Raw genomic sequence first — 19,726 nt, 5'->3', positions numbered from 1 at the left:
AATCATGCAGTTAGCTGTGAGAAAACCATAGCTGGGTGTTCAAGCAAAAGCCACGCTGTCCAATAACCACACGTGGCTATTTAAACTTAAACTAATCCAAATTTGAAATTGTTTTAATTAAAAGTCCAGTTCCCCAGCTGCACATTCAAGTGCTCAGTAGCTAGTGGCTGCTATACTCAACAGTTCAGAGATAGAACATTTCCATCACCATAGAAAGTTCTGTTGGACACTGCTAATATAAAAATATCCTTTTCTTCTGAAAATAATCTGGGTGCTTATATTCATTTTCTGCTAATCATGGGCAAAATGAGCCACATGGTATGCAGAGGGCGAACACACTGAATCTCTGGTCATTTTTTCTCAGATGACTGATGCTGACTCTTTACCCCTTTTTGGGAAAAAGAACAAAGAAAGGAATTCTATGTTATCATGAACAAAAGTTTTTCTGAAAAGTCCCATCTATGTATTAGGGCAGCAGTGGCTTCCCGACTTTTTTGACTGTGTGTGACAGTAAAAAATATATTTTCTATCACAACCTTGTATATAGATATACATGTATATAACAGAAATTACAAGTTTTACACATCAATATTTATCTTTACTACATGTTTTGCACTTGGATATTTTATAATTCTATTATATTCTATTTTCTGTTTGATTAAAGAAAAATAAAACTACTTAACTGTTCTCATAGCTCTGGTGGCCTATAGCTTGAAAAACCACTACCTTAAGATAGAAGTTGCCCACACAAAACTGAGACTCAATTTCACACTGTAGAGTTAATAGCCAGCTAGATAATAATTAATAGCTAACATTTATTGGGCACTTCCTATATGCCAGGCATTGTGTTAAATGTTTTATATTCACTGCCTTATTTAATTCTCATAGTAACTCCATAAAATAGTTGTCCAAGAACTATGAAAGGGCTGAGATTTTACTTGCACAAGTTAGCCTACCACAGTTTCCTGGCTGCTGGCAGAAGACGCAAGACTTCTGGGTTGGAGACAAAGGACTTTATCACAGCAACAGCAGTAGCCAGAGTATCAGCATTTCCTTGCACTAGTTTCCAACTCCAGTTCCTGTAGGGCATCAAAAGAGGGCTATGTAACACCTGCACATGCAGTGAGTAGCATTACTGGAGAGGAACTCAGCTGCAAGAACTTAAATCTATTATATTGGATATAAGCATGCCTGCTCTGGGCTTCTGAGGGCAACACTAATACCTATCATCCAAGACCATTTACTACACAAACATCCTTAAAAAGACAGTTTAGACTGAAAGGGCAGTCAGTGCCTCTCTTTGAAAAACCTGTTGAAATGCATGGGGCGCATGGAGAACTGTCCCCCAACAGTAGGTGCCATACTTATCCCCATTTTGTACACGAGGAAACAATGACTTAAAGAGGATTAAGTAACTTATTTAAGGTTACACAGCTAGTGACCCAGGTCTACATGAGACCTAAGCCTAGGCTGATACCACCTTCTTTCATAGCCAATGGACAGTGAAATAGGAAGAGAGAAGAGAGCTGTCATTCATTTAGTCATTCAGGTCTGAAATTTGTCCCTACAGAAAGCAATTAGCCATATATAATTTGTAATAGACCATTTTTTTTCACATTTTCTTCAAGAATTCCATAGGAAGAGTATCAGATGAACAGGGGTTGACAAGCTTTTTCTATAAAGGGCCAAAGAGTAGAGATTTTCAGCTTTATGGGCCACATGGATTCTGTTTTAGTTGCTACTCAGCTCTGTGGTGGGAGTGCAGAAACAGTCACAGGTAATACATAACCAATGGGCATGGCTGTGTTCCAATAAAACTTTATTTTCAAAATAGTTTGCTAACTCCTGTTCTCAGATAGCCTAGTGGGATACCAAAAAAAAAAAAAAAATGGCATAGTAATTTCTACACACACAAAAAACAATGATTTAATTGGAAAAACAAGGTAAATAGGCAACAAGCAAGCAAACCAGGAGCTATATGAAACTGAAGCGAGCCTAGGTTCTATGTCGGAGTCCTGTTAAGTCAGCCTGGATAAACAGTATGTCAAGAACTAATGTAAAATATTCATGGACTAAAAGTAGAGTGGAGTCCACACATCATCTCTCTGTGATGACTGGGGTCATGCCAAGACTCTAAGAAATAATGTGACTTCCAAAGGCTTTTTCTAGCTTGTAGATGCTCAGTACGGGACCAGTTATCCAAAACAATCCTCTTTAATTTTCCATGTGATGACATGAGTTAAAACCTATGTTATGAATAAGGGGGAAGTAACAGTGAAAAAAAATGTTACCCTGGGCCAGGGACCATTCTAGGGATTTCACAAATATTGCCCAATAGCTAATAAAGAATACCATTTCTGAATTGCCAAATTTATGGCTCTGTAAGTGAACACTCACTTGGGTCAGTGGCCTGATCTTAAAAAAAACACTATGTGCCACTATTTGACCACAACGGTATCCTTCCCCCAAATCAGTTACTGGAAAATTTTTGTCTTTATTTTTACATGCATACATATACAATCAAAATTTTGTTTATTCTTCTTTTTCTAATTCTTTTAGGTGGTACGTTAGGTTGTTTACTTAAGATTTTTCTTATTTATACAATCAAAATTTTGGTATACAAATGGCAACCCACTCTTTTTCATATAATCAATTTTTATGTCACATATAAGCTCAAATTAAAATGGAAAAATGCCAATCAAAATGTCATAGAAAAGATAGCTTTCTCAAGAACAATTCTATTAGCTGCTAAAATTACAGGGAGATAAATATGGTTCTTGTAAACACTGTGCTGTCATTGACAAGACTGGCAAATTTTTCAAAACGACATACTTTTGAAGTCTAGGCTACACGGGAACATAATACCACAAGGAGGAAAAACTGTCACCCGTAAGTTAATATTCCTGCTACTGCATGGAGATATATTTTAGTTACTAGTGTTTCTATGTAAATACACTTGAAGTTTTAGTGAAAAGTAGAACTTAGAAATTCCAGGAGATATATTCCCATTGAAACTCCAGGACAGTTACATTACAGAATTCTAATTATAATTCACAAACACTCCAAGTTAAGTAAAAACTTATATTTCTATTTGGATTGCTTTACAATGGTATCAATATCTCTTAATTAACACCTTTTCACTCACGAATCAATAGAATAAAAAATAATTTGAAGACTATTTTATTAACCAGCCCAGTTAAAAAAATACATCACCTATTTTAGCTATGTAGAGTCAATTTTAATTTATGCTTTAAAACTTCCAATTATTACCATTTAGGGCTTCCCTGGTGGCGCAGTGGTTGAGAATCTGCCCGCCAATGCAGGGGACGCGGGTTCGAGCCCTGGTCTGGGAAGATCCCACATGCCATGGAGCGACTGGGCCTGTGAGCCACAATTGCTGAGCCTGCGCATCTGGAGCCTGTGCTCCGCAACAAGAGAGGCCGCGATAGTGAGAGGCCCGCGCACCGCGATGAAGAGTGGTCCCCACTTGCCGCAACTAGAGAAAGCCCTCGCACAGAAACGAAGACCCAACACAGCCATAAATAAATAAATAAATAAATAAAAGAACGTGAATTTCTAAAAAAAAAAAAACATCCAATTATTACCATTTAAAATATTTCTTGGGCAGCTAAGTCATCATAAGTGTAAAAAAACCCAGGAAGATATCTACTTTGTTAATAAATGAAATATTTGATGAATAATAAGGCTATGCTATTTTTGGAGACATTTATGTTTACAGTCAGTTGAAAACCATTATAATTCATTATAATTACTTCATTGTTAAATAACACCATTTAAACTACAGGCTAATTTCCACTACTGCCATAGTTAATCACAACTACTTCTTCTTCTTTTTTTTTACTTTTTAAGCTTTGTCTACATTAGCCTAAAAGTATTACATGACTCTCAATGTTTTGTCAAAGACACTTCATCTCACTCCTTTGCATTCCACAGATAGAGTCTGTATCACTGTCCTCGGATATGGATGATTCTGAAGCCTTGAACAAAATCTGCATATCGTACAAATTTTTAGTATGTTAGACACAGCCTCTGTAACCATGATGACAAGCTGTTGCCTTTTTTATTCTAACTGACAAAGTCTATGGATAAGTGGTTGCTCATATTTAGTTTGACCTTTAAGAAAACTGAACTCTACTTCCAAAATGAAATTAGTTTTACTTTCCAGATTGCACTGGGTCGGGGCAGGGAGTCTCCCAGCCTCAATTTTAAGACATCTCCTTTTATATGAAATTCTCGAAGCAACATTGTTTTCCACTTATCATATTGAAAATAGATCATGAAGCACTAACAGGCAGAAAGTGATTTTGAAAAACAAATAATTTAGAATGAAGTAAAAAGTGGGGGATTTATGGGACGGACATATCTATTTAGACTTTTGTGACTATTTGCTACAAACCAGTATGCAGAAGTTAGGAAGTGGTCAGGAGGGAAGGAAGACTGAGCTCTTAGCCTCTGGGACATTTGGGTTTCTTTGGGCCCCAGGCTGCCTGTCCAAGGGCATTAACCTTCAGAGGCCACAGGCTGGCAGCAGTGAGGTCTCTTCCAGCCTAAATGTGCAATGACTCCCCTCTCACTCATCAGGCCTCATCTTACACAGAAAACAACTGTCATCAGCTCATTTCCACACTTCTGCAATGCTGTACAGTGTTTGAGTCTCACAGGTCTGCAGATGTCCATCTATGTATCACTATTGCATTGCAATACGGGAGCTGAAATTGTTGAACTTGTGGGCTCGGTCAGCAGATTTCCCAGGTTAAGCATTTAGCATGGAGTCCTGTCTTAGATCGGTGTTTCCCAAAGTGATTCTCAAGCCTAGTTGCAGAGGTAGTATTTTACATCATGATCCAGTATACACACACATTTATATAATAAAAAAATAGGGGCTTCCCTGGTGGCGCAGTGGTTGAGAAGCTGCCTGCTAATGCAGGGGACGCGGGTTCGAGCCCTGGTCTGGGAAGATCCCACATGCCGCGGAGCAACTAGGCCCGTGAGCCACAACTACTGAGCCTGCGCGTCTGGAGCCTGTGCTCCGCAACAAGAGGGGCCGCGATAGTGAGAGGCCCGCGCACCGCGATGAAGAGTGGCCCCCATTTGCCGCAACTGGAGAAAGCCCTCGCACAGAAGTGAAGACCCAGCGCAGCCATAAATAAAAAAAAACAAAAAACAAAAACCAAATAATGACCAAGTTTATATAGTGCTTATTGTATATGGAGAGTTAAAATTGGAACCCAGGGGTCCTGTTTCTGCAGTGCTCTTGACCACCACTCGCCACTGCCCCGTGGCCTTGCACTTGCATGCGTGGGGGAACCAAACGTTTCATCAAACACTAGTAACCCTCACTAAGAGGGATTCACAGTGATAATTCCTATTCTATTATATATCCCATCTCATTAAAAAAAAATGCTGATGCTAACCTGTTAAATTGATTTCAAAACTCAGGACACATGGTTTGAAAAATATTATGATAAGTGTTGTATGAAAAATTTTTTGAAAAACGTGAACAATAAAAAAGCAAAACAAGTATACGTATCTCATCTTAGAGACTTTACTATGCTATAGTGCATCACAAATCTCAAAAAGAAGGCGGGGGTGGGTGGGTGGTTAAACGGAATAGTTCCTAAATTTACTCAAGCATCTCCATCCCCTCGTGGAATGGACACTAATTTGGGAAATGTTATCCTATAGTGTTAACACCTTAAGGGAAGAGACAATTTGGGGGTTAATTTAATTTATATTTTAGTATGCACAAACACCTTTGACAAATTTCCAAATAACTGATTTAGGGAGATTCCTTCCCGGAGAAGGTGAACGCCCAGGACCGCGAGCTCTGGCCTGGGGAGAGGTATCCCAGGTACCTAGGCTGGGATACGTAGGTGAAGGAGGGTCACTCATCCAAGATATATGAGAGACAGTGTCTTGAGAAAAAGTCTAATTAAAAATGTGTCCCTCTTACAAGCAGCTCATGCAGCTCAATATCAAAAAAGCAAACAACCCAATCCAAAAATGGGCAGAAGACCTAAATAGACATTTCTCCAAAGAAGATATACAGATAGCCAACAAACACATGAAAGAATGCTCAACATCACTAATCATTAGAGAAATGCAAATCAAAACTACAATGAGGTATCACCTCACACCAGTCAAAATGGCCACCATCAAAAAATCTACATACAATAAATGCTGGAGAGGGTGTGGAGAAAAGGGAACCCTCTTGCACTGTTGGTAGGAATGCAAACTGATACAGCCACTATGGAGAACACTATGGAGGTTCCTTAAAAAACTATAGAGCTACCATACCACCCAGCAATCCCACTACTGGACATATACCCTGAGAAAACCATAATTCAAAAAGAGTCATGCACCACAATGTTCATCGCAGCTCTATTTACAATAGCCAGGACATGGAAGCAACCTAAGTGTCCATCGACAGATGAATGGATAAAGAAGATGTGGCACATATAGACAATGGAATATTACTCAGCCATAAAAAGAAACGAAATTGAGTTATTTGTAGTGAGGTGGATGAAGTTAGAGTCTGTCATACAGAGTGAAGTAAGTCAGAAAGAGAAAAACAAATACCATATGTTAACACACATATATGGAATCTAAAAAAAAAAAAAATGGTTATGAAGAACCTAGGGGCAGGACAGGAATAAAGACGCAGACATAGAGAATGGACCTGAGGACACGGGGAGGGGGAAGGGTAAGCTGGGACGAAGTGAGAGAGCAGCATGGGCACATATATACTACCAAATGTAAAATAGATAGCTAGTGGGAAGCAGCCGCATAGCACAGGGAGATCAGCTCAGTGCTTTGTGACCACCTAGAGGGGTGGGATAGGGAGGGTGGGAGAGAGACCCAAGAGGGAGGAGATATGGGGATATATGTATATGTATAGCTGATTCACTTTGTTATAAAGCAGAAACTAACACACCATTGTAAAGCAAGTATACGTCAATAAAGATGTTAAAAAAAAAGTGTCCCTCTCAATGGTTAAAATGATGGCTTTAATGAAAGCCAACTTAATTAAAAAATTGAAACAACATAGTAGATGTTAAATAAAATCCCATTCTAATGGTTTTACTAAAATAAAGGTAGGTTATTTTTTAAGTGGATTTGTTCACCCATAGGGGCTGGGCTAGGTGGGAGAGTCTGGGTTGAAGGTTAAGGGAAAGAAACCAGACAAGAAGGGCCCAAGGAAGGCAGAGGCTTCAGCCACTCCTTGAGGGGCACTCACTTGTCAGACTTTTCATAGGGTCTCTGTGAGTGCAGGAGAGGTAGGGGGGCTGCTTGTACCTCATCATCAACTTCCTGCCCCTCTAAATCTCCCTCCCTTTGAAATACTGAAAAGTGCAGAAACTGACTCTAAGAATGAATGATTCTATAATGTGCAAAAGAGCAAATAATAAAACAAGTTCAAGAACACAGACACATGGGGCCAAGCATCTAAACAACTCTGGGTGATGCTTATTTTTGTGGCTAGCAGACATATGGAAATTAAAAAGGGAAACTATTTTTAGAATAGAGTTGAACTTCAGCATAACACACCTTCTTCACAGTAATTGCAACTAGTTTTTCATAACAACAGGGTTACAAAGTGAAATCTTAATTCCTAGTTCTATCAATGCCAATCTCCACTTTCTTCTAATTAAGGATAATTGCCATTAAGTGCTATCTCTGCAGGAAATGGGTGGAGAGAATTTAAAGCTGCACAGTCCAGTATGGTAGCCACTAGCCCCATGTGGCTATTTAAATTAATTAAAATTAAATAAAATTTCAAATTCAGTTCTTCAATTATGCTAGACATATTTCAAGGATTCAAGAGCCACATGTGGCTCATGGCTACCATGTTGTGCAGATTATAGAACATTTCCATCACTGTGCGAAGTTTCATTGGACAGCACTGATCTAGAGAAAGGCCATTCACAGATGCTAAAAAGAAAATTGTTCATTTCTCCCTTCATCTAAGAGTTCCAAGTGCTACCTAGCAGAGCTGGTTTGACTTAGAATACCACTGGGTTGAATTTGAAGGCTACTGCCAAAGATTTCATTATTATTTCAAAATATCATTGCAGTTGGCCAGTGTAAAATCTCTTTACATTAAGTCTTTCCATTGCCACAAGTTATCTTTCAAAATCCAAACATGCTAGGAAATGATATTTGGTGATAATAATAACTTGTTTAAGTTCCACTAATTTATGAGCTAGTGCTTAGAGCAAATTATGAAAAAAACAACATAAAGATATATGGCACCATCAGCTCTGGGAATAAAAGTTTATAGTTAAAATAAGTAGGGATGCACATCTGTTGTTGCCCTTAGGATAAAGAAAAAATATATTACACACCTGGGTCTTTTCCTAGCTTTTTCATGAACTTAGACTCAGATTCTGTAACGTTTGGTCTTTGTATCACATTTTGAGAAATTTCGCATATATATCATTTGAGCCTCACAGCACCTAATCACTGTTATAGTGTGGATTCTGAATGCTGTAGATTCTTCTTGTGAAGGGGAAGATTGAGAGGTAATACATTATCTTGTCAGTGTCTGTCTTGCTTAATTGTTTACTGAACTGATCCCAAGTGGCCGGATTACGTTGAAACCAAATGGCTAGGATTGCAGGGGCCAGCTAGCTTTTTGTTCTTCATGACTCCAGGCTGCCCTGCTAATCTGGCCACTGTACTGCAGAGGTGTGTCTAGGTCACAGGGGAAACAAAGCAGGAGGACACACAGGAGTGTAAAGTCAAGTGCCGTCACTCTTGATGACCACAAAGCAGATAAAGTGAGTACGAGAAAACCCTGCAAGGTCATAGTAAGCATGACTGTGGTATCTCTAGAACAAAGCCTAAACATAAGGCATTACTATGTTCATACAAAAAAACAGAAAAAATTACTCCACAGAGTAAACTATCTCCCCAAAAGCAAGCAACCTGTAAAAGGCATTTGATGAGAAACACATGAGTTAAGTAATTGCTATAAGGACACTTTAAAGTCAATTTAAATAATAACAAACAAATTTCCTTCAGCTAATGGCAGATTATAATAAACATGCGTTTCCCAAACACTTTAATGCGTTTGTTCAATGTCGTAACATCTACCAACTGTCATTATTGTTAGCAAAACTTCTTTATCCTTTTATTTACCATGTCCAGTTTTTGAACTTCCAACTTTGAGAGCTTGCAAAATATTTATTAAATACTGTATAAATAAAAGACACCATTAAAATTCTTATGCTTATGCCTTGAAGATTAAACTCACATTTCTAGCTCATTAAGAGATGGTAGCTATAGTTAATCGTAGAAACATGGTGCGTCTGGGACGCACAGAAGAAAAAGTTTGGGATTATTTAATGCACGAGAGCTGAGAATGTAAAATTCTATGATCTGCAAATACCACACATATGAACCTAACAATTTTTCCTTGAAAACTTTAAGTAGGTCAACTTATTAACTGTTACCATGGAGTTTACACATCCACATTTGCCTATCTTTTTGATGAACTGCAGCCCGGAATGGAGTTACAACCCTGAATTATTAAAAATCTGCCTTTGATTCAAGCAGAGAAATGAAGAAGCAGAAACTAATATTACCGTTTAGGCTGTGTTATTGTAATAGATCCAAGAACTTTTAAAAAAAACCCATGTTATTAGTATATCTGGCTGCCTAACAGGACCTCTCCTGGTCTCCCACAGGAAGTGGGACCAGGTTCACTCCAGGAGAGGGGTTTCCATCCCAACTGGGCTGTGTTCTCACATTTGTAGTCAACAGTCCTTGGCTCAAACGTGAAAGACGGTCTGACCGGAATAAACCTGACCAAAAAAATCAGGGAAGTGTTTGGGATATAATAAAGTGCTGTGGAGGTAGGGGTGGACGGAGGAGAGGGGTGAGTAGAGAGAAAAGGAATATGAATCTAGAATGGGAAAAACCCTCTCGTTCTCCATTTGATTCGTTTAAGGAGGAGAAAATCACTCGACAAGGGCTCTCTCCAGAACCCAAAGCTAATCACTCTTTTATTGCAATGGGTGGTCAAACAGCCTCGGTCGGTCGCCCACTCACCGGCATCTCGCCGGAGAAACCGAAAATCCCATTTCTTCCCAAGTGTGCACCCAGGAGAGGAAAGCGAGATTGTTCATTTAGAGCGGAGGGCTGCGCACAGGGCAAGGCAAGTTAGTGCCTCCCTCCCGGCTCCCCTGCTGCCCCCGCCAGCCTGTCTCGGCTAACGGGAAAGTGAACGGTGAACGGCGAACGGCAGGGAGACCGGGAGGCCAAACTTGGGGTTGTTTCCGAGTCCCCCGACAACAAAAGGCCTGGGTATCGGATGGGGCGGCGAGGGGGGAGGGTGACACCTGTCAAAGGACGGGATCCGAACCGCAGCGGGCGGGAGGCGCAGGGGTTCGGCTGACGGCACTGCGGCGGCGGCGGGGACTCCGGAACGCCGCCAGCCCCCGCGCCTCGCTCCGGGAGTGCACCCGCGGGGGCTCGGGAGGCGGCGCCGCGCCCGGGGCGCTCCGGGGCGGGGGCCGCCGCCGAGCAGGGCTCCGCGGCCGGGAGGACCCCGCCGCCCGAGCCCCGCTGCGGCTCCCGCCGTCCCCTGTTCTCCGCCTCCGGGCTGGGCGCGGAGCCGAACCCCATGCCCCCTGGCCGCCCGGCGGCCCCGCGCGGAGGAGGGGGCGCCGCGCCTACCTGCTCCGGTGCGGCGGGGCCGCGGTCGCCTGGCGGGGCCGTGACCTGCGGCGGCGGCAGCGGCGGCGGCGGCGGCAGTCGCGGCGAGGAGGGCGCTTCCTTCAGGAAGGGGTGGGATCTGCCCGCCCGCTGCGCCGCGGCCCGCCCCCGACTTATTCTGGGGTCCCGGCTTCCAGGCCTCCCGGGGAGAGTGACCCCCCTCCACACACACCCCCACCCCGGCTCTCCGGCTTCCACCACCCCTCGGGGCCCCGCATAGTTACCCGGGGCTGGAGCCGAGCGGGGACGGTGGAACCGCTTCTTTCCAAAGCCTTTGTGAACGCGATTGCCTGGCGCTCGCTCCTCACTCAACAAAAGGAAGGACTGAATCTGGGATCCTCCGCCTGGTGGTTATTTATTCCTGACCTGTTGTAACCTTCTGGTCGGCTCCCTTCTGTCCACACACCTAGGGTTTTTGCACAGAGCAGCTAAAACTCATTTTCGTGCCCACTGGCTGAATGCAGTTCGCCGCCGCTCAGCGCTCTCCCGCGGTTTTCTTTCATCGTGAAGAGCAAACACAGGGCCAACTTCTGACCCTGGCAATGAGCGGAGACTCCAAGGCCGCCCTCCCAGCGCCAGGTTGCTCTCTTCCTGCCAGTGTCTCGTCTGAGTCTGTTATGAAACTGTATTCATCGGCATCTGCATAGCTTTCCCCACCGCAGACCGCAGCCTATCAGTGGCACCATGTCAGTGACCTCTGGCAGCAGCGTGGATCAAGGCTATTTTTATCTCACGCTCACCGTTAACTTCTCTTCCAAACGCAGCCTTCCGGGGCTCTCACGGGAGGACCTCCTTTATCCACCTGCCTTAGGCTGACCTCCATTCTTTTAGGGGGGCCCCCCCGTACCACACCTGCCTCTTCTCATCTGCTGCCTCTCAAAGCACACGGTTCAAATTCTCCAATTCAACATTCCAGAACTCTTCCTTCCCCCACGATGTACTATTCCCCCATAATACACTATTATGTGTGTATTGATATGTTTTTACTGCTTTCTCCTGGCTACTAGACTGCGAGCTTCTTGAGGCCAGGGACCTGGCCTCTTCTGTTTACCTTCCCTTCAGGTTCAAACATCTGGTTAAAACAGCAAAAACAAAAACTTTAATCTAGATCCCCTGCTGAATTTTGTGGAGGATAGCCTATGCCCATTCTTTCTGAGGAGAGTGACGACTGCTTTCATCAGATCTTCAGTGATCTGTGACTCCCCAGAGTGAAGAATTGCTTGAGGCCAGTCGGTGAATGAACCTCAGCTCTGAGGCGAGGACCGCTCCCCCCCCTCCCAATTCCATCCCTTCTATACCATTCATTTCTCTCTGTGATGACTGAAGGCACCCTCTAGCTACACCTGCTTCCAGTTCATTCTTTTAAAACTTCTGGATTCGTACAATTAGTAGTCCTTCTTAACTCTGCGTATCTGAATCACCAGTGGGAGCTTTAAAAAATACAAATGCTTGGATCTACCTCAGACCCCCTAAGTCAGAACCCGAGGGCAGGGAGTGTTGAGCAGAGAGGAGCGATCAAAACAAGGATATTTTTACAAAGAGCCACAGGTGATTCTGACATGCCCATGACTAAATCACTGCCTTTCTTGGGAGAAGGGGTCCCTATTTGTAAAATGTCCTTACTTTTCCTTGTCTTTATGGAAGGATTGAGAACCCTTGCACTATGTTAATTTATTTGAACATTTTCATTTTCACTCAGAGCCAGGCCCACTTGTGCTTAAGAAACAAACTTGAATTTGTGAAGGTGGCAGGCTCGGTGCCATTTGTCAGCAGCGCTAAATCATCGCCACCTTCATCTCTAAAACGTCCATGCAAATAAACTCAAAGAGTGGAATAAATTACATTCCTGACAGTGATATTGACAGCTGGAAGATTATGTTAAAATCCCAGCCATGAAGGAGAGTTGGTTGTTATAAACGGATTCCATTAATGTCATGAGACTTCTAGTGAAGCTTCAAGAGAACTGAAGACAAACTAAATATAAGTTTATCCACGCTTTGACTTTTCTTTTATTGGTCTTGGTATCCCATCCGTTAAAATTCATCCACGATGTACTCAGTACAATCTTAGATATATCAAATCATGTATGGATGTAAGAGCAAAATACTATCCTGGAGCTGGTTCTCTTCTTTAAAAATGTATATAAAGATCTATCCTGTATTCTAAAATGATCTGTTAACAATGTTCCAAAATGCTTCAGGCTTTGAGGAAAGGGCCAAGTACAGATCAAACAGGGTTTAAGACCTGGAAAGAGAGGCCAGCCACAAACTTGGTGGGTAGGATGGTGATCAGTACGCAGGGATAGAATCATTCCACAGGACCACGATGAGGCGCCATGATTCTGACACCATGGTGCTCTACCAAGTCCACTGACCTAACTCACAGCACAGGTATCCCTCCATCTGAGTAGGGGTGGTGGCTTTTCTGATATAAGTGAACTTGTTACCCAACTGAAACCACTACAGAACATTTAGAATCACAAAGAAATTCTATATTCTCTCATTTTCTTTCTCCCTGCAGCCACTTTATTGTTGTTTAAGATTCAAGTCAGTTCCTTTGTTCAGCTGGCAAAACAGACTTGAGAAGCACGACTCATAAATAACACTCCTGGGATTCTGGGAATCCCTGCTGCTGGTCCAATTGCAGTGAATCTCGTTGTAATAATAATCTCTGTATAACAAAATCATTCCCAGCCTTATCCAATCATTACTAAGCCTTATCGGTTGAATTATCCAACCCAACTGATGATTCATCTCTGGTGAGCAGCAAAACCATACAAAGTTCATTGAAATGGCATTTGATCTCTACCAACATCTACCTATTAAAGAAAACCTCACGGGGTAATTGGAAAGTGGACATTTAACAGGATGTTAGATGGGAGTTATTATTTTATTTCCATTTTGACAGGGGCCCCAGATAATGGTTGCCAAACACTCTCACATTCCAAACAAGTTGCAGGACCACCAAGTAGGGCTTGCAAAGGAGTGTTGCCTGACCTTTCACTTGCTTTGAAGGTATAAAAGGGTTGAAGTGGAGGCTGCCGGAAGTGCTGTGGATGAAGAAGGGTTTCTGTGGAAGTTGTAGGTGTTCTAAGAGACCCCTCCTATGCAGCCCCCAGGGCGAGGGCGAAGGGTGTTCTTCTCTCACCTTGAGTCTGATGAGAGGGACTTCAGGCCGGTCTCTCGGAGAGCTTGAGATGTGTCCCCTGCAGTTTGGGAAATGCCATGGACTAGTGTCTGGCTCATGCCTGAGAAATCTAAAGGGCCAGAGTTGGCAAAAGTGGCCTGAACACAGCGGGGTAGGGACTCTAGTAGGGGAAGTAGTTTACTCCCACGGAAGACAAGTCTAAGGTAGTGAGACAGACAGTGTGGGCTTGACTTTGATCTACCCAAGAGGACTGCTTGGAAGGGCAAAGAGACCTCAGCAGATAGAAGCCAGAGGTTTGCCTCCAGATGCCCCGGGGGCGGAAGACTCTAAGGCAACCATCAGAGGCAAAATGAACTTGTGTGGGCCAAGGCGACAGGTGGTGAGAGATTGCCCAGCAGGGTGCTGGTGGCTCCAGCAAAGCCATGAGAGCACCAGTGAGAGGAAGTGTCAGCTCCATGGCCGCAGGAAGCCAGGCCCACCTAGAGCCAGCTTTTTGCCTCCTTAGCTGTCTCTCTTTCCCACTTTAGTCCTGGAGGAGTTACACAGCCTCCTGATGTGCAAGGAGGAGAGAAGCCAGGCTGCAGAAATACAGCGAGAGCCTACCATTACGTGCCTGTGCCACTGAAGTGTGGGCTTTTTATTATTACACTAGACTAGACGTATTAATTACTGATATAAGACTATTTTTGACTACCAATAACCAGAGGCCTTTCGTTTTGCTTTGTGTTTCTTTTTGAAATTGAAGTATAGTTGATTCAAAATGCTTCAGGTGTACAGTAAAGTTTCAGTTATACATATACATGAATCTTTTTCAGATTCTTTTCCAGTATAGGTCATTACAAGATATTGAATACAGTTTCCTGTGTTATACAGTAATACAATTTTATATATAGTAGTGTGCAGATGTTAATCCCAAACCCCTAATTTATCCCTCCTCTCCCCCTTTCCCCTTTGGTAACCATAAGTTTGTTTTCTATGTCTGTGAGTCTCTTTCTGTTTTGTAAATAAGTTCATTGTATCATTTTTTTAGATTCCACATATAAGTGATATCATATGATATTTGTCTTGCTCAGAGGCTTTTTTATTATTTCAGAGTGACCCCAAAAGTCATAACACCTACACATTAATTTATTCAAGGGGTGGGAAAACAACTAGCCCCACAGAGCAGGTTTGAACAGGCATGACAGAGGAGTATAGAGCTGTTTTCTGATCATACCATGAGTCCCGCCGGGTCAACATATCAGCTATATATTCAAATATAATGCATTCCCTATTATACCTTAAAACCTCTGGGGATGTGTCAAGCTGGTATCTTACCTGAATTGCAAATAAGTGAAATGTGTCAAGAAACTCCCTTCATGTGTAATAAATTATAACTTAAGCTTCCCAACAAGAAAGAAGTAAGAATACTGGATTAAAAGATCCAAATGGATCTATATGTTGGTTTAATCTTTGCTGTGGTTTCCTCATCTAGGGGACTGGGATTAGATAAAAGGTCTCTTTTAGTCAGAAAATTCTAGGTTTTCTAGAATTTTCTAGAGGCTACAGCACATACAGCCTGCCCTAGATCAGGGACCAATGAATTCTTCAGGGTCTGCTCCACTGGGCCAGCAGCACTCAGACCAGCGTATCTGGTCCTAGAGGACTGCAGTGCTTTGCAGTGATAAGGGAGAAATATTTCTGAAATGCAGACGGACAAGTATAGGGGTGCCTTCCTTTGGAGACCAACGTGTGGTTGAGGTTGATATGATTTCCTTGCTGACAGTTTCCGTATTATGCACTTGGCAGTTGTGGTTTGGGAAACCCCGAGCCCTTCACTGTGTTCTCCTGAGTGCTAGGTATTATCATCTCGCTCTCCTCCTCCAGTGAGAAAGCAGAGTCTGAAAGAGATCTGTGGCTGGTGCTCAGAGGAAGAACCTCAAATAAATACCAGATTCCGTGCTCTGAAATTCACTGTAACCCCATTATCCCCCTTTGAACTACGACACTGTCCTTTACTAAAAGAGAATAAGCCAAAAGAGTGTGAACAATTTTTATTTCAATTAATCCCCTCTCTTTGGACCTTTTGCCAATATGCACTGTATTTATGAAAGGCATCCATTATTTATTTGATAAAAAAAACAGAAAGAAAAAGCCCTCCTAAATCAGAGAGCTAAAGATTAATCATTTTATGGTATGATATTCTTTTTGTCACGGGTGACTGTTTTTGAGGAATTTAGATCATTTGTGTTCAGTCTTTTAAAGCTCTTGCTAGGAGATGTTGCTTCAGCCCTAGAGTTTTTGTTGTCTCACTCTGCTGTCTGCCCCAGCCTCTACCCTGAGACTTCGCTTTGACTAGCAACTAAAGAGTTAACACGGACGGAGAAGGCCTCCATAGCGGTGTCTGGACAGTAGGTGCCCACCAAGCCCTGGTTGTTAAATATTTTATATTTCACCCTTGGATGGAGACTCAACTTCTCTCCACCAAAAAATATCATTTTATCTTCTATAATTCTCACCCCCCTTCAAAGATGAAGTTCCTCACTTTATTTCCAAGCCTAACTCTACCAGTTGATATTCTTTATTCTGTCCACTCCCAAGATTCTCTTTTGTGTGTGTGTGTGTGTGTGTGTGTGTGTGTGTGTGTGTTAGTTGGGTACCTAGGCTAACTTTTTTTTTTTTTAACATCTTCATTGGAGTATAATTGCTTCACAATGGTGTGTTACTTTCTGCTTTATAACAAAGTGAATCAGCTATACATATACATATATCCCCATATCTCCTCCCTCTCGGGTCTCTCTCCCACCCTCCCTATCCCACCCCTCTAGGTGGTCACAAAGCACCGAGCTGATCTCCCTGTGCTATGCAGCTGCTTCCCACTAGCTATCTATTTTACATCTGGTAGTATATATAAGTCCATGCCACACTCTCACTTCCTCCCAGCTTACCCTTCCCCCTCCCCGTGTCCTCAGGTCCTTTCTCTACGTCTGCGTCTTTATTCCTGTCCTGCCCCTAGGTTCTTCATAACCATTTTTTTTTTTTTTAGATTCCATATATATGTGTTAACATATGGTATTTGTTTTTCTCTTTCTGACTTACTTCACTCTGTATGACAGACTCTAACTCCATCCACCTCACTACAAATAACTCAATTTTGTTTCTTTTTATGGCTGGGTAATATTCCATTGTCTATATGTGCCACATCTTCTTTACCCATTCATCTGTTGATGGACACTTAGGTTGCTTCCATGACCTGGCTATTGTAAATAGAGCTGCAATGAACATTGTGGTATATGACTCTCTTTGAATTATGGTTTTCTCAGGGTATATGTCCAGTAGTGGGATTGCTGGGTCATATGGTAATTCTATTTTTATTTTTTTAAGGAACCTCCATAGTGTTCTCCATAGTGGCTGTATCAATTTGCATTCCCACCAACAATGCAAGAGGGTTCCCTTTTCTCCACACCCTCTCCAACATTTATTGTTTGTAGATTTTTTGATGATGGCCATTCTGACTGGTGTGAGGTGATACCTCATTGTAGTTTTGATTTGCATTTCTCTAATGATTAGTGATGTTGAGCATTCTTTCATGTGTTTGTGGCTATCTGTATATCTTCTTTGGAGAAATGTCTATTTAGGTCTTCTGCCCAGTTTTGGATTGGGTTGTTTGTTTTTCTGATATTGAGCTGCATGAGCTGCTTGTATACTTTGGAGATTAATCCTTTGTCAGTTGCTTCATTTGCAAATATTTTCTCCCATTCTGAGGGCTATCTTTTCATCTTGTTTATGGTTTCCTTTGCTGTGCTAAAGCTTTTAACTTTCATTAGGTCCCATTTGTTTATTTTTGTTTTTATTTCCATTTCTCTAGGAGGTGGGTCAAAAAGGATCTTGCTGTGATTTATGTCATAAAGTGTTCTGCTTATGTTTTCCTCTAAGAGTTTTACATGTCTGGCCTTACATTTAGGTCTTTAATCCATTTTGAGTTTATTTTTGTGTATGGTGTTAGGGAGTGTTCTAATTTCATTCTTTTTCATGTAGCTGTCCAGTTTTCCCAGCATCACTCATTGAAGAGGCTGTCTTTTCTCCATTGTATATTCTTGCCTCCTTTATCAAAAGTAAGGTGGCCACAGGTGCGTGGGTTTATCTCTGGACTTTCTATCTTGTTCCATATCTGTTTTTGTGCTAGTACCATACTGTCTTGATTACTGTAGCTTTGTAATATAGTCTGAAGACAGGCAGTCTGATTCCTCCATCTCCATTTTTCTTTCTCAAGATTGCTTTGGCTATTTGGGGTCTTTTGTGTTTCCATCCAAAATTGTGAAATTTTTTGTTCTAGTTCTGTGGAAAATGCCATTGGTAGTTTGATAGGGATTGCATTGAATCTGTAGATTGCTTTGGGTAGTATAGTCATTTTCACAATGTTGATTCTTCCAATCCAAGAACATGGTATATCTCTGCATCTGTTTGTATCATCTTTAATTTCTTTCATCAGTGTCTTATAGTTTTCTGCATACAGGTCTTTTGTCTCCCTAGGTAGGTTTATTCCTAGGTATTTTATTCTTTTTGCTGCACTGGTAAATGGGAGTGTTTCCTTAATTTCTCTTTCAGACTTTTCATCATTAGTGTATAGGAATGCAAGAGATTTCTGTGCATTAATTTTGTATCCTGCAACTTTACCAGATTCATTGATTAACTCTAGTAGTTTTCTGGTGGCATCTTTAGGATTCTGTATGTATAGTATCATGTCATCTGCAAACAGTGACAGCTTTACTTCTTCTTTTCAATTTGGATTCCCTTTACTTCTTTTTCTTCTCTGATTGCTGTGGCGAAAACTTCCAAAACTATATTGAATAATAGCGGTGAGAGTGGGCAACCTTGTCTTGTTCCTGATCTTAGAGGAAATGCTTTCAGTTTTTCACCATTGAGAATGATGTTGGCTGTGGGTTTGTCATATATGGCCTTTATTATGTTGAGGTAAGTTCCCTCTATGCCTACTTTCTGGAGCGTTTTTATCATAAATGGGTGTTGAATTTTGTTGAAAGCTTTTTCTGCATCTATTGAGATGATCATATGGTTTTTCTCCTTCAGTTTCTTAATATGGTTTATCACATTGATTGATTTGCATATATTGAAGAATCCTTGCGTTCCTGGGATAAACCACACTTGATCATGGTATATGATCCTTTTAATGTGCTGTTGGATTCTGTTTGCTAGTATTCTGTTGAGGATTTTTGCATCTATGTTCATCAGTGATATTGGCCTGTAGTTTTCTTTCTTTGTGACATCTTTGTCTTGTTTTGGTATCAGGGTGATGGTGGCCTCATAGAATGAGTTTGGGAGTGTTCCTCCCTTTGCTATATTTTGGAAGCATTTGAGAAGGATAGGTGTTAGCTCTCCTCTAAATGTTTGATAGAATTTGCCTGTGAAGCCATCTGGTCCTGGCCTTTTGTTTGTTGGAAGACTTTTAAACACAGTCTCAATTTCAGTGCTTGTGATTGGTCTGTTTATATTTTCTATTTCTTCCTGGTTCAGTCTTGGAAGGTTCTGCTTTTCTAAGAATTTGTCCATTTCTCCCAAGTTGTTCATTTAATTGGCATACAAAGGATCTCATGATCCTTTGTATTTCTGCAGTTTCTGTTGTTACTTCTCCTTTTTCATTTCTAATTCTATTGATTTGAGTCTTCTCCCTTTTTTCTTGATGAGTCTGGCTAATGTTTTATCAATTTTGTTTATCTTCTCAAAGAACCAGCTTTTGGTTTTATTGATCTTTGCTATTGTTTCCTTCATTTCTTTTTCATTTATTTCTGATCTGATCTTTATGATTTCTTTCATTCTGCTAACTTTGGGTTTTTTTTTTTAA

At 41.6% G+C, this 19,726-nt stretch overlaps 1 protein-coding gene across 6 annotated transcripts in view; it reads right to left on the bottom strand.

The window, feature by feature from the left end:
- Positions 1-11,341, bottom strand: part of TMEM150C (transmembrane protein 150C) — a 91,211-nt gene extending 79,870 nt beyond the window's left edge. For 2 of the 6 annotated variants that reach the window (XM_059923989.1, XM_059923992.1), the window contains exon 1: positions 10,965-11,341. The gene's annotated coding sequence lies outside the window, so the exon portion shown is untranslated. Of the gene's footprint in view, positions 1-956; positions 1,080-10,701; positions 10,768-10,964 lie in introns of those variants that run through there. The other 4 variants (XM_059923993.1, XM_059923996.1, XM_059923990.1 and 1 more) reach the window with 4 other exon arrangements.
- Between the last annotated feature and the right edge of the window lie 8,385 nt (positions 11,342-19,726).

The sequence above is a fragment of the Balaenoptera ricei genome, chromosome 5 (assembly GCF_028023285.1).
Source record: "Balaenoptera ricei isolate mBalRic1 chromosome 5, mBalRic1.hap2, whole genome shotgun sequence".
Classification (NCBI taxonomy): domain Eukaryota; kingdom Metazoa; phylum Chordata; class Mammalia; order Artiodactyla; family Balaenopteridae; genus Balaenoptera; species Balaenoptera ricei.
The sequence above is the reverse complement of the archived record's forward strand: the minus strand, read 5'-3'. Positions and strand labels throughout refer to the sequence as shown.